The sequence below is a fragment of the Cherax quadricarinatus genome, chromosome 27 (assembly GCF_038502225.1).
Source record: "Cherax quadricarinatus isolate ZL_2023a chromosome 27, ASM3850222v1, whole genome shotgun sequence".
NCBI lineage: Eukaryota > Metazoa > Arthropoda > Malacostraca > Decapoda > Parastacidae > Cherax > Cherax quadricarinatus.
In genome coordinates, this window is record NC_091318.1 from 36,360,560 (window position 1) to 36,376,620 (window position 16,061).

Sequence of the window (16,061 nt, forward strand, 5' to 3'; positions counted from 1 at the left end):
GCATAACAGAGATAAAACACCTCAATTACTGGGAGTGCTTGAGGTTCCTGAACCTGTATTCCCTGGAATGCAGGTGGGAGAGATACATGATTATATACACCTGGAAAATCCTAGAGGGACTAGTACCGAACTTGCACACGAAAATCACTCACTACGAAAGCAAAAGACTTGGCAGACGATGCAACATCCCCCCAATGAAAAGCAGGGGTGTCACTAGCACGTTAAGAGACCATACAATAAGTGTCAGGGGCCCGAGACTGTTCAACTGCCTCCCAGCATACATAAGGGGGATTACCAACAGATCCCTGGCAGTCTTCAAGCTGGCACTGGACAAGCACATAAAGTCGGTTCCTGATCAGCCGGGCTGTGGCTCGTACGTTGGTTTGCGTGCAGCCAGCAGCAACAGCCTGGTTGATCAGGCTCTGATCCACCATTAGGCCTGGTCACAGACCGGGCCGCGGGGGCGTTGACCCCCGGAACTCTCTCCAGGTAAACACCAGGTAAACAATCCACAATTTCTTCACAAAATACAACACAAGTCTAAACATTTTTCTCGTTTTAACTATTTCATCAGAAAAAGTCACCACATCACTTATAACCACTTTTCGATAAATTCACTAGTCACAATTTTACATATTATGAAGTTAATACGCACACACACCTCACTTTACTTTGAACACCTTCAAAACACTCTCATAAATCATTTGAATACTCACAAAAATAACTTTGAACATTTCCAAACAACACTGAAACACTTCCAAGACAACATTTTGAATACTCCCAAATAAGATTTGACAGCTTTAATTTATCTACACTTAAATATTTCATTAAATTACAACTCATCCCCCATACTACTCCCTCATTCTCCAGATTTTTACAACAGTATCACAAAAACTAACTCAAACACTTTACTTTGAACAACACCAAAAACACCATCAATTACCTTTGAATACTCCAAAAACATCATTCGAACACAGCCAAATCACCACTGAATACTCCCAGAACACCTTCATAAATACTCTTGCACATCATTTGAACACCTTCAAAAACACCTTTCAATAGTCTCAAACACCATTTGTGCACTACTAATACACCACTGAATTCAGTCAAAACACCACCAAAATCACCATAAACTAAGATCAACATAACAGACTAACACCCATTTTTAAATAACAAAAAGGCACAATACCGTGACTGGAACGATACACAAATAACCCGCACATAAAAGACAGAAGCTTACGACGACGTTTCGGTCCGACTTGGACCATTGACAAAGACACACTAACAGAGGAGGAGCAGGACGGCTATATATAGGCAGGAAGAGGTGGAGGTAGTAGTAGTGGTAGTAGTAGTAGTAGTAGTAGTAGTACAAGAATTGTATATAATACCGACAGGATGAAATGACACATGCACAACACCCGGGCATCCCCACCGTAGACGTTTCGCCATCCAGCCAGCCACTGGATGGCGAAACGTCCACAACAAAGACAAACAGACGCCGCACATGTGTCTAATTTCATCAGTAGTTGTAGTAGTAGTAGAAGAAGAAGAGGTAGTAGTAGTGGTAGTGGTAGAAGTGGGAAATAAGGAAGACGAGCCAGTCAAATACAAAGGAAGGGGAGCACTGCAAGAGAGCTAGAAACCCACAGAGGGAGAGCAAGCGCACCGAGGTGCGTGAAAGGGGAAGTGGTGAAATAAAATAAAGAAGGAACAGAAACACGAGACAGGAGAGAGAAAGACAACCCAGAGGAGAAAAGGAGAGAGGAAAGGGGAAGAGGAAGAAGAAAAAAAAAAAGAAAAAAGAAAAAATGAGGATTCAGGTTAAGTCACGGGTGTTCTGAAGTTTGGAGCATTTTACAATGTAGTGGGAGAGGAAGGCATCTACAGAGACGAAGCCAGGGCTAAGGTTCATACAAGGAAAGTTGTGTATAAGAGAGGATTCAACTAAACGGCGACTGTTCGAGTTGGAAGTAGGGAAGACAGTTTTAGCAGAAGACCAGTCAATAGGATGGCTATGATCTCTGACGTGACAGAAAAGAGCATTGTTAGTGTCGGCAAGCCTAACACTATTTTTGTGCTCCCTAAGTCTGTCAGAAAGAGATCGACCAGTTTCTCCAAAGTATTGAAGAGGACAGGAGGAGCAAGAAATAGAGTAGACACCAGGAACATCTGTAGAGGGAGGAGAGGTATGAACGAGATTAGTGCGAAGAGTGTTAGTCTGGCGGAAGGTAAGCTTGATGTCTAAGGGACGGAGAGAATTGTTGAGATTAGAAAAACCGGAAATGTAGGGAAGGCAGAGGATAGAAGAGTTCCCATGAGTAGAGAGTTTGGGAGAGAAGAAATTGCGTTTAGCACGTGAGAGGGCAGAGTCTATGAAATGGGAAGGGTAGCCAAGACGGGAGAACGAATTATAAAGAGTGGAAATTTCTGCTGGAAGGAACTGAGGATCACAGATGCGGAGGGCACGGAGAAAGAGGGAGATAAGAACACTTTTCTTGACAGGGGAAGCATGATAGGAAAAGTAGTGAATGTACATGCCACTGTGCATAGGTTTACGGTAAACGGAAAAGGAAAAACCTGTATCTGAGCGGTGGACATGGACATCAAGGAAAGGAAGTAAGGAATTAGATTCCCATTCAGCTTTAAACTTAATGGAAGGGGCAAGATTGTTAAGAGCTTCAAGAAAAGGTTGGAAGAGACTGGAGTCATGAGGCCACAGAGCAAAGATGTCATCCACATAGCGGAGCCAGAGTGAAGGTTGCACATCGAGGGTAGGAAGAAGAACAGTCTCGAAGTATTCCATGTAAAGATTAGCAAGGACAGGAGAGAGAGGAGAGCCCATAGCGACACCGAAGGTTTGGGAATAATATTTCCCTTGGAAGGAAAAGGAGTTAGAGTCCACACAGAGGCGGATCAGATCAAGAAAGACATCAGTGGGGATAGGGAGATGAAGAAACCCTTCATGGGCCTTCTCTCTAAGGAAATCAAGGACATCATCAAGAGGGACATTGGTGAAGAGGGACTCAACGTCAAGACTAAGCATCTTACAGGTTGGGAGAGAGCGAACCCGTTCAATGAAGTCTTGAGAGTGACGGAGGTGGGCAGGAGAAAAAGTACCAAGAAAGGGAGTGAGGGTTTTGGCCAGCCAAGAAGCAAGAGAATAAGAGACAGAACCTCTAGAGGATATGATAGGACGAAGAGGAATATCAGGTTTATGAGTTTTGGGAAGGCCATAGAAATAGGGAAGAGAGGGACAGATGACACGAAACCGTTGAACAAGGTCAAAGTCAGGAGGACAGAGGTCGGAGAGAGTCCTTAGTTTTTTGTTGAAAGTTCTCTTGATGCGATCAAGAGGGTTGGAAACGAGAGGAGTGTAGGTGCGTGAGTCAGAGAGCAAGACATCAGCTTTACGGAGGTAATCCTCGCGATCAAGGATAACTACCGAATTACCTTTGTCAGAAGATAGTATGACAATGTTAGTGTTAGATTTAAGAGAAGAAAGGGCAAGTTGGTAACGGCGTGGAAGGTGGTGATTCTTGGAAAACAGACTAACAAGAGCAGGAAGGAGAGCACCACGAAAAGTGGACAAGTCAGGAAGATTACGGAAGCGAGATTGACGAAAGGAATCAAAAGAGCTAATCAGGGAAATACCAGCGCGAGGAGTAGGCGAAGTGGCAAAGGAAAGACCAAAACCAAGAAGTTCAAGCTCATACTGAGAGAGTGAGACAGAAGACAGATTAGTAACACAGTCAGTGAGGGAGAATTTAGACCAAGGGCTAGCTGAGATGAGACGTTGAAGTTTATTTTGTAGTTTAGAAGAATGAATTTGTGCATTCAGGCGAGCAGTGTCAAAGGCAATGGTAGAGAGAAGGTTACAGAGATCCTGTGGTAGAGCCGCAAAGAGAGCACGTTGACGTTGACGGAGAGTAAAGAAGGCATCTTCAACCTGTGACTTAGTAGAAAGAATGAGCTGTTGAAGTAGGAGACGGGCATGATCAGGAAAGGGAGTGCCCAGTGGGTTGGTTTTCAGGAAGTGGGAGAAGGAAGGTGGCAGAACTTGTTCAGCAAGACAGTCACGTAGGAAGCGAAGCTGATTCTTACGACGCCGGGTAGCAATAAGAGCAGCCTCATAAGATCGAAAGAGGGGTTTAAAAGAGGGAAGAACATTAAAAAAGTTGGAGAGAATATGACGCTTAACTGCGGGGTCCATAAATAACAAAAAGGCACAATACCGTGACTGGAACGATACACAAACAACCCGCACATAAAAGAGAGAAGCTTACGACGACGTTTCGGTCCGACTTGGACCATTGACAAAGTCACACTAACCAGAGGGGGAGCATGGGAACTCTTCTATCCTCTGCCTTCCCTACATTTCCGGTCTTTCTAATCTCAACAATTCTCTCCGTCCCTTAGACATCAAGCTTACCTTCCGCCAGACTAACACTCTTCGCACTAATCTCGTTCATACCTCTCCTCCCTCTACAGATGTTCCTGGTGTCTACTCTATTTCTTGCTCCTCCTGTCCTCTTCAGTACTTTGGAGAAACTGGTCGATCTCTTTCTGACAGACTTAGGGAGCACAAAAATAGTGTTAGGCTTGCCGACACTAACAATGCTCTTTTCTGTCACGTCAGAGATCATAGCCATCCTATTGACTGGTCTTCTGCTAAAACTGTCTTCCCTACTTCCAACTCGAACAGTCGCCGTCTAGTTGAATCCTCTCTAATACACAACTTTCCTTGTATGAACCTTAGCCCTGGCTTCGTCTCTGTAGATGCCTTCCTCTCCCACTACATTGTAAAATGTTCCAAACTTCACAACACCCGTGACTTAACCTGAATCCTCATTTTTTCTTCTTCTTTTTCTTCTTCTTCCTCTTCCCCTTTCCTCTTTCCTTTTCTCCTCTGTTGTCTTTCTCTCTCCTGTCTCGTGTTTCTGTTCCTTCTTCATTTATTTTATTTCACCACTTCCCCTTTCACGCACCTCGGTGCGCTTGCTCTCCCTCTGTGGGCATCTAGCTCTCTTGCAGTGCTCCCCTTCCTTTGTATTTGACTGGCTCGTCTTCCTTATTTCCCACTTCTACCACTACCACTACTACTACCTCTTCTTCTTCTACTACAACTACTACAACTACTGATGAAATTAAGACACATGTGCGGCGTCTGATTGTCATTGTTGTGGACGTTTCGCCATCCAGTGGCTGGCTGGATGGCGAAACGTCTACGGTGGGGATGCCCGGGTGTTGTGCATGTGTCTTAATTTCATCTTGTCGGTATTATATACAATTCTTGTACTACTACTACTACTACTACTACTACTACTACTACTACTACTACCTCCACCTCTTCCTGCCTATATATAGCCGTCCTGCTCCACCTCTGTTAGTGTGACTTTGTCAATGGTCCAAGTCGGACCGAAACGTCGTCGTAAGCTTGTCTTTTATGTGCGGGTTATTTGTGTAAAAAACATGAACACAAACCAAACACACACAAACACTTACAACATAATCATCTCTTTCTCGATATCTCTAGATCGACAACAACACCCACAACACCCACATCCCACAACACCCACAACCCACATCACCCACACCCTACAATTTTTCTCGTTTTAACTAATTTCATCAGAAAAAAAGTGACAACAACAACCCACAACTTATAACATCTTTTCGGTATCTCTAGTTCGACAACAACACCCACAACCCACAACACCCACATCCCACAACACCCACAACCCACATCACCCACAACCCACAACACCCACAACCCACAATTTTTTCTCGTTTTAACTAATTTCATCAGAAAAAAAGTCACAACAACCCACTTATAACATCTTTTTCGGTATCTCTAGTTCGACAACAACACCCACAACCCACAACACCCACATCCCACAACACCCACAACCCACATCACCCACAACCCACAACACCCACAACCCACATCACCCACAACAACAGCCCACTTATAATATCTTTTCGGTGACTCTAGTTCGACAACAACACCCACAACCCACAACACCCACATCCCACAACACCCACAACCCTCATCACCCACAACCCCCAACACCCACAACCCACAAATTTTTCTCGTTTTAACTAATTTCATCAGAAAAAGTCACAACAACCCACAACTTATAAACACTTTTCAGCAACTCTAGTTCGACTGCATTACCCACAACCCTCATCACTTACCATTTTATTCACAATTTATTCGATACAAATTTTTCCCCTTCTTTTAATTGAATCGTAATGCACATTCCTCCCTACATTACTAAAATTCTAATAAATTCCTCTCCATACCCATCTCCTTGTATCCACATAAATTGATATTATAATCACAACAACTAATCTCACTACCCAACTACTGAGACACGTTTCTACACCCTCCATTCTTTTCCAATATATCATAACTTTTCAATTCTATAAATTCTTTTAAAATATTCACATATTACCTTTATTTTCAGTAAAATCCCCCCATATTTCATTAAATTTCTAATACAACCCTCCCCATACCCCTCTCCATCTCACTCACATTTCTTCATATCCACTCACCCATTTCCCAACACACCTCTTCAGAACAAACACAAAAATCACATTTCACATCCACAAATGCATCTCATCACCCATCTCAAATCCACTAAAATCACTGTAACCAAGATATTCACAAAATTCTATAACCACCTAACACACACAGACAACTAACTTTACTTTGAACACTACCAAAAACACCATCAATTACCATTGAATACTCCAAAAAAATGTCATTCGAACACCCCCAAAACACCACTGAATACTTCCCAAACTAAGATCAACACTACCAGCTAATATCCATTTTATAGAAATCCCCACATTCCTCCCTACACTAAATTTCTAATAAAATCTATCTCCTCAACTCCACATAGTTTAATATTATACTCATACCCCACAATTTTTTCTCAGTTCAACTAATTCATCAGAAAAAAAAGTCACCCGCATTTTGACTCAGTAATATTCACATGTTACAAATTTTTAGAAAACACTCATTTTTTATAAATATATCACGAACACATCCAACTAAGATATGATATAAATCACATTTTTAGCCACATTCCCTCAATTTCGGTAATATGAACAAAATTGATTGGGATAACATTTAGAACATTTCCTAATTACGTTGGAGCACATTCATAAAGATATTGGAACACTTCCAAAATACATTAGAGTACTCCAGAATTACTTTGAACGACTCCAATTTTGGATATTTCCAAATTAGTTTTGAAAACTTTATCTTAAAATCGAACATTATTTTCTTGTTGGTAAACACACGCAATGGTAGAAATATTTACTCGATTTCCGAATAGAAACACATTCCTCGCTCTGAGAGACTCCTTGAGCTTATATGCCTTACCCCAAAGTATTGCGTCATGATTTTTGTACAATCCCCTCCAGCGAGGCCATGAAATGATGTTCACACCCAAGGTAGATTTAAGATAATCATCTCTTTCCAGACCAACTGTGTCCTCTTGTGCTAAAATTTGGTGAGGTCACAGGGCTGACAGACACCATGAAATTAACTTAAATGAGATATAACTTTTGTATTCTACCTCAATCCTTTTTTCATGGTAAGGTTTGATTGATTTAAAATTCATCATGTCTTAAAACTTTTATTAAACATTTCTCTTTTTAATGAATGAATGAAACATCATATATTATTAATCTTGGTGTAACAACACGCTCTAAACATCATAAATCCTCCTCTCTAAGTCTTGTTCTTCCAAGCCCAGTCACATCGGTACCTGTAAATTTTAATATATTTTCTTTTTATTTCATTAGCATATAATGGGGAGAAATTTGCACCATCACCTGTAAAAGATATAAACCAACTAAAAGTTACATATTTTTTCACTATCCCAAACATATGCTTCTCGTTAACTTAATATCTTCCCATTCTTGACTTAAAAGCATAATCATACTGTGTCCCCTTATTAACTTAAATGAATTAAAAGCATCTTGTTAACTTAAATGATGTAAGTATTATGGTAGACATGATTCTTGGTGTTCAGGTAGAGAGAGAAGGTCGAAATGGTAAGTGACACATTTCATGAAGAGATAAATATGAGTTATATATATTAATTCAAATATATCTCTCTCTCTTCAAGTTATAATTACTTCCTCATAATAATTTAAGTGAATTTAACCACTGATACAAGGTAAATAATTTTGCTTACCTTATAAGGGATACCAAGCACTTCCTTCAATTCTAGAAGACAATAACTTCGAATCATCTTCTAATTCTTGACCTTGGTTAATGTTTTTCATTTCTTCTTTGACAACCATTGTTGATCGAATACCTTCTTCCTTAAATTTCATTATCATATCTTCGAGTATAGATTTATAATGTGTATTCCAGATATAATGATTTGAAGTTTCATACCTCCCAATACCTTTCAGAAAGATAACCTCTCGTATATTTTTATTGTCTTTCACACTTTTTATGACTCAATGGATTCCTTGAAATATCTTATTCTGTCTGCGATAGTATCTTTCTTTAAACCATACACCAAATGGGAATCTCTTGATTTTTCAATTAAATTTTGAGAAATGGTATTTTCCTCCAATGGTCCAGGAATACCAAATTGGCTTATTATGGCTGCTAAATAAGGAAGATTCAATTTTCTTTGATCCGGTGAAGGTTCAAACTCGATAACAGTTCCAGGAGTATCACGATCTTCAACTCTGCATCTTCTCAGATTAAATAATGGTTCTCTACTCCGATACACATCAGCATAAGGATATTTCTTACCCAAATAATAACTTGCACCATATCCTTTTATAGCAACACAATTTGCATGGAAAATAATGCAGACGTTGTCACGACAATATTTTTCATCGTACAATTTTCCTTCTTCAATTTTAAAATATTTTTCCATCCTATTGGCTGTCTCCATTTTCTTGAGATGGTTAGTCGCACCCTGGTGGAAGAGGTACTAATGTATGAACAACAAAGATCAGAGATGTTTATACTCATTATCATTCCTGCCAGACGTATGATCTCTATTCAGTTGCCTAATAAGGTTTTAGAGTGCTGGTGAATAAAACAAAAAAAAAAAGTATTACAGAGATATTTTATTTGTCATATTTTACAATAATGATAACAGTATTTCTATGACGTTTTTTTAATTCCTTTGGAAAAACATGAATGATTTTAAGATATGCATGCTAATCACCTCCGGCTGAAGCACATCCAATTCCTTCTGGAAACACAACTTTTTCCATTATAATCCCATTGGGATCTGTTAATAACCACTTAACAAGATCATTCATGCACTCTTTGAATATAATCTCACGACCTTTCTTTGTATCTAAATATTTGCATGTATTGTAGTAGGTCTTATCAACTTTACAGTTCATATAATACTTATGTGGAGGTCCCATCGCATACTGTGCAAACATATTGGCAATCATGGGATTATTTTTTCCATTATTTACAAATTTTATGCTCCCAAATTTATCATGAGTGACTTCACTAGCTAGATTTGATTTATGACATCCAGGTGATCTAAATAAATATGGATTGCTAAGTGGTAAAACCTGACTTAAAGCATCAGCAAGACCTCCCTTTTTCAATTTAACAGCACAACAATTTGCTTGTTGTACTAAAAGAATTTTATCACTGCCACTAAAATCTTTTGTAATATTACCTTTCATTAACGAAAGATATTTTTCTTCATCTTTTGTTGCTTATTTACCTGTAATTTTGATAAAATATAGTATTATATCCCAAAAATTAAGTTTGTTACTCAACAAATTAAAAAAAAAAATATTTCTCATTAGAATTTCTAAAAATTACATTTTGGGTGAATTTACTCAATAATATCTCATTAAAAACTCACGTTCAAAATCTTCCATTGATATAAGCATTTCTTTATCGGTGAGATATTGTTCAGTCACCTTCCTTCGTTTTGGAGGGTTGTGATCAAGGTCTTCTATCGAATTAATCATTTCTTTATCAGTTCAGTGATGTGTAGACACTTGCTTCTGTAACAAACTTTTCACATGTAACTTCCACGTCAACATCTAAATACTCTTGTAACTCAATACAGATGTGTCTTCTTATACTCTTTTCACCACGAGGGTTGTCGAGTTAGTAGTTTTTATAACTATATGTGTAGAGAAATTTGTTCCATGAAAAACACTACGTGGCATCACCATGACGATAGGTGAATGAACCACCACGAGTTTAGTGTCATACAGGATGGGATCATAACTTACTTCAATGGTATTATGACATGTTATTACTATACCGATGGTGCATACTTGGAAATGCATGAAGACAATTAAAGGTAAGATAATTTGTTCAATGAGTATCGTGACTTCATGCTTTTAGTTCATTTAAGATAATAAGGGGAAGATGCTCTAACCTGTTTTAACGTGTTGCTGGATAGTGACGTCACAAGCAAGTAGTAAGTGTTGCCAAAAAAAATATTGTCTGAATATTTCTTTTTACTGAAAAATAAGGAAAGTTAACAATGGCTAAACATATTATTTGAAATATACAATGGATAATATATATGCTTTGAAGAAATCCCCTGTAATGTGTATTTGTATTATTTAAAAAAATGATATTCGATGATGACAACGATTGAAATTTTTGGTATAAATATTTGGAGTGAAATGGTAAGGAATCACTTGAGCAGAAGAAGAAATATGGAGGTGGTTGCGACAAAACATACTAGTGTGGTGTTTATAGAAATGTTATATACAATTAAGAGAGTCGAACCCATTCAAAAAAGAGTTGATGCAGAACATGTTCTCTCAAAAGAAGTGTTTGTAGTTGAGGTACGAGAAATGACTCAACGATGGAGTGAAGAAATATTGGAAAATTTATTGTTATGAGAATGTGAATGGAGTAGTCATTTATCTCAAACTTTTATTATACCAAAGCCCAAAAAATTAATTATGAAAATGGATTTTGAAATGGCTGATCCTAGTTTAGGTAAGTTTAATGAAATTTTTCATTTAATACTATTTAGCAACTCTTTATGTGTATGGGAGAGTTGTGTGTAAGTCAGCCCCAGACATTGTCCGGAAACCACATGGAAAGCATCTAACATGGGGAAACATGGCGATTTCATTGTTATTTGTGAAACGGTGAAAGATCTTCCTTGGTTGGAATTTTGCAACACTGTCAATCAACTCTTAAGGAAAGATGGTGAAACATTGAGTGAAAAGAATTTTCAGCGAGTTAAAAATTGGTTAGAAAATGAACTTGATTCGCATAAATTCATTGATGAAATGGTAACGGAGTGGAGTGATGATCTGGTATATTATATTTTGGAAAACAATATATCTGAAAACTTTGTCAGTCAAATATTTAATAGACAGTATAATCTGTGCATTTTGCATAGATGGTACAACACAAAGAAGTGGAAATTAATTTGGAGAGAACTTTTCACAGATATTAAACATTATATTAAAAACATTGAGCCTAATGTGTGAGTAACTTATAAGGTAAACAAAATTATTTACCTTGTATCAGTGGTTAAATTCACTTAAATTATTATGAGGAAGTAATTATAACTTGAAGAGAGAGATATATATTTGAATTAATATATATAACTCATATTTATCTCTTCATGAAATGTGTCACTTACCATTTCGACCTTCTCTCTCTACCTGAACACCAAGAATCATGTCTACCATAATACTTACATCATTTAAGTTAATAAGACGCTTTTAATTCATTTAAGTTAATAAGGGGACACAGTACGATTATGCTTTTAAGTCAAGAATGGGAAGATATTTAAGTTAACGAGAAGCATATGTTTGGGATAGTGAAAAAATATGTAACTTTTAGTTGGTTTATATCTTTTACAGGTGATGGTGCAAATTTCTCCCCATTATATGCTAATGAAATAAAAAAAATGTATTAAAATTTACAGGTACCGATGTGACGGGGCTTGGAAGAACAAGACTTAGAGAGGAGGATTTATGATGTTTAGAGCGTGTTGTTACACCAAGATTAATAATATATGATGTTTCATTCATTCATTAAAAAGAGAAATGTTTAATAAAAGTTTTAAGACATGATGAATTTTAAATCAATCAAACCTTACCATGAAAAAAGGATTGAGGTAGAATACAATGTTATAGCTCATTTAAGTTAATTTCATGGTGTCTGTCAGCCCTGTGACCTCACCAAATTTTAGCACAAGAGGACACAGTTGGTCTGGAAAGAGATGATTATCTTAAATCTACCTTGGGTGTGAACACCATTTCATGGCCTCGCTGGAGGGGATTGTACAAAAATCCTGACGCAATACTTTGGGGTAAGGCATATAAGCTCAAGGAGTCTCTCAGAGCGAGGAATGTGTTTCTATTCGGAAATCGAGTAAATATTTCTACCATTGCGTGTGTTTACCAACAAGAAAATAATGTTTGATTTTAAGATAAAGTTTTTAAAACTAATTTGGAAATATCCAAAAATGGAGTCGTTCAAAGTAATTCTGGAGTACTCTAATGTATTTTGGAAGTGTTCCAATATATTTATGAATGTGCTCCAACGTAATTTGGAAATGTTCTAAATGTTATCCCAATCAATTTTGTTCATATTACGGAAATTGAGGGAATGTGGCTAAAAATGTGATTTATAGTTGGATGTGTTCGTGATATATTTATAAAAAATGAGTGTTTTCTAAAAATTTGTGACATGTTGTGAATATTACTGAGTCAAAATGCGGGTGACTTTTTTTTCTGATGAAATAGTTGAACTGAGAAAAAATTGTGGGGTTATGAGTATAATATGAAACTACGTGGAGTTGAGGAGATAGATTTTATTAGAAATTTAGTGTAGGGAGGAATGAGGGGATTTCTATAAATGGATATTAGCTGGTAGTGTTGATCTTAGTTTGGGTAGTATTCAGTTGTGTTTTGGGGGTGTTCGAATGATATTTTTTCGGAGTATTCAATGGTAATTGATGGTGTTTTTGGTAGTGTTCAAGTGCTGTAGTGTGTGTTAGGTGGTTATGGAATTTTGTGAATATCTTGGTTACAGTGATTTTAGTGGATTTGAGATGGGTGATGAGATGCATTTCTGGATGTGAAATGTGATTTTTGTGTTTGTTCCGAAGAGGTGTGTTGGGAAACGGGTGAGTGGATGTAAAGAAATGTGAGTGAGATGGAGAGGGGTATGGGGAGGGTTGTATTAGAAATTTAATGAAATATGGGGGGATTTTACTGAAAATAAAGGTAATATGTGAATATTTTAAAAGAATTTATAGAATTGAAAAGTTATGATATATTGGAAAAGAATGGAGGGTGTAGAAACGTGTCTCAGTAGTTGGGTAGTGAGATTAGTTGTTGTGATTATAATATCAATTTATGTGGATACAAGGAGATGGGTATGGAGAGGAATTTATTAGAATTTTAGTAATGTAGGGAGGAATGTGCATTACGATTCAATTAAAAGAAGGGGAAAAATTTGTATCGAATAAATTGTGAATAAAATGGTAAGTGATGAGGGTTGTGGGTAATGCAGTCGAACTAGAGTTGCTGAAAAGTGTTTATAAGTTGTGGGTTGTTGTGACTTTTTCTGATGAAATTAGTTAAAACGAGAAAAATTTGTGGGTTGTGGGTGTTGGGGGTTGTGGATGTTGTGGGTTGTGGGTGTTGTTGTCGAACTAGAGACACCGAAAAGATGTTATAAGTGGGTTGTTTTTTTGGGTGATGTGGGTTGTGGGTGTTGTGGGTGATGTGGGTTGTGGGTGATGTGGGTTGTGGGTGTTGTGGGATGATGTGGGTGTTGTGGGTTGTGGGTGTTGTTGTCGAACTAGAGATACCGAAAAAGATGTTATAAGTGGGTTGTTGTGACTTTTTTTCTGATGAAATTAGTTAAAACGAGAAAAAATTGTGGGTTGTGGGTGTTGTGGGTTGTGGGTGATGTGGGTTGTGGGTGTTGTGGGATGTGGGTGTTGTGGGTTGTGGGTGTTGTTGTCGAACTAGAGATACCGAAAAGATGTTATAAGTTGTGGGTTGTTGTTGTTGTGACTTTTTTTCTGATGAAATTAGTTAAAACGAGAAAAATTGTGGGGTGTGGGTGATGTAGGTTGTGGGTGATGTGGGATGTGGGTGTTGTGGGTGTTGTTGTCGAACTAGAGATATCGAAAAAAAGACTTGATTCTGTTGTAAGTGTTCGTGTGTGTTTGGTTTGTGTTCATGTTTTTTGCGTTCATGTTATATCTTAGTTGGAGGAGAGTGTACTCATAGAAATTGATAATCGTCTTGGTTATAGTGATTTGAGGGGATTTGTGTGAAAAATGGGTGTTAGTCTGTTATGTTGATCTTAGTTTATGGTGATTTTGGTGGTGTTTTGACTGAATTCAGTGGTGTATTAGTAGTGCACAAATGGTGTTTGAGACTATTGAAAGGTGTTTTTGAAGGTGTTCAAATGATGTGCAAGAGTATTTATGAAGGTGTTCTGGGAGTATTCAGTGGTGATTTGGCTGTGTTCGAATGATGTTTTTGGAGTATTCAAAGGTAATTGATGGTGTTTTTGGTGTTGTTCAAAGTAAAGTGTTTGAGTTAGTTTTTGTGATACTGTTGTAAAAATCTGGAGAATGAGGGAGTAGTATGGGAGATGAGTTGTAATTTAATGAAATATTTAAGTGTAGATAAATTAAAGCTGTCAAATCTTATTTGGGAGTATTCAAAATGTTGTCTTGGAAGTGTTTCAGTGTTGTTTAGAAATGTTCAAAGTTATTTTTGTGAGTATTCAAATGATTTATGAGAGTGTTTTGAAGGTGTTCAAAGTAAAGTGAGGTGTGTGTGCGTATTAACTTCGTAATATGTAAAATTGTGACTAGTGAATTTATCGAAAAGTGGTTATAAGTGTTGTGGTGACTTTCTGATGAAATAGTTAAAACGAGAAAAATGTCTAGACTTGTGTTGTATTTTGTGAAGAAATTGTGGATTGTTGTGGGTATAACGAAAAAATGTGAAATTATTTGGGTTATCCTGGGTTAAGAGTGAAAATGTTTTTCCTATGTTGTATATGAAATGTGTAGGGGTAAGTCGACAAGATTCAGCCTGTGTGCGGGGTCATCACGTGACGTCATTGACATAGGGGGAAGTCGACAAGATTCAGCCTGTATGTGTGAGGTCATCACGTGACGTCACTGACCGCCGAGTAAACACAGGTGGGGGTGACGTCACACTTGTTTAGACTTGTAGTAAGAGAGAGCACCATGCCCCATAGGAGGAGTTCATTTGAATGCTTACCCCCAGAGGGGGGAATCCAAAAAAACTTGATCCAAGGAGATGGAGTCTTTGATTTCGAGAAAAACTTGATCCAAGGAGATGGAGTCTTTGATTTCCAGAAAATTTGATCCGAGGAATTGGAGTCTTTGTATTATCGAGAAAACCTTGATCCAAGGAAGTAGAGCAGGAATATTTTGGGGTTGAAGTAGGAGTCCATTTTGAATGCTTATACCCAGAGGGGGGAATCTAAAAAACTTGATCCGAGGAGATGGAGGAGAAATGCTTGGGATGGGGGTGAAAGTGGGAGGGGGAACCTTAAAAACTTGATCCGAGGAGATGGAGGAGAAATACTTGGACATAGAGGGTAGAAGTGGATGGTGGGGGAAATCTTTGTATTATTGATATCGAGAAAACTTGATCCGAGGAATTGGAGTCTTTGTATTATCGAGAAAAACTTGATCCGAGGAGATGGAGGAGAAATTTTGGGGGTGGAAGGAGGGGTACCCAAAAACTTGATCCAAGGAGATGGAGTCTTTGTATTATCGAGAAAAAATTGGGATGGGGGGTGAAAGTGGGAGAGGGGAACCTCAAAAACTTGATTCGAGGAAGTGGAGAGCACAATAAAATGAAATTCAAAAAAAATTCGAAAAAATCGGAAAAAAATTCGGGGCGCGGGGGCGATCCGGACGACGCTGCAGAAGGCGCGGTCGGGCACGAGGGGCGGGCTTTGGGGCGCGGGGGCGCGGGTGGGGGGGTCGTGGGGGCACGGGGGCGCGGGCGTGGGGGCGCGGGGGGTCGTGGGGGCACAGAGGCATGGGCGTGGGGTC

General features: G+C 38.4%; 1 protein-coding gene across 2 annotated transcripts in view; it reads left to right on the top strand.

Annotated features, from left to right (window-relative positions):
• The window catches only part of LOC128691073 (UDP-glycosyltransferase UGT5-like), a 90,295-nt gene that overhangs the window by 59,508 nt on the left and 14,726 nt on the right, over positions 1–16,061 (top strand). The window lies entirely within an intron of this gene.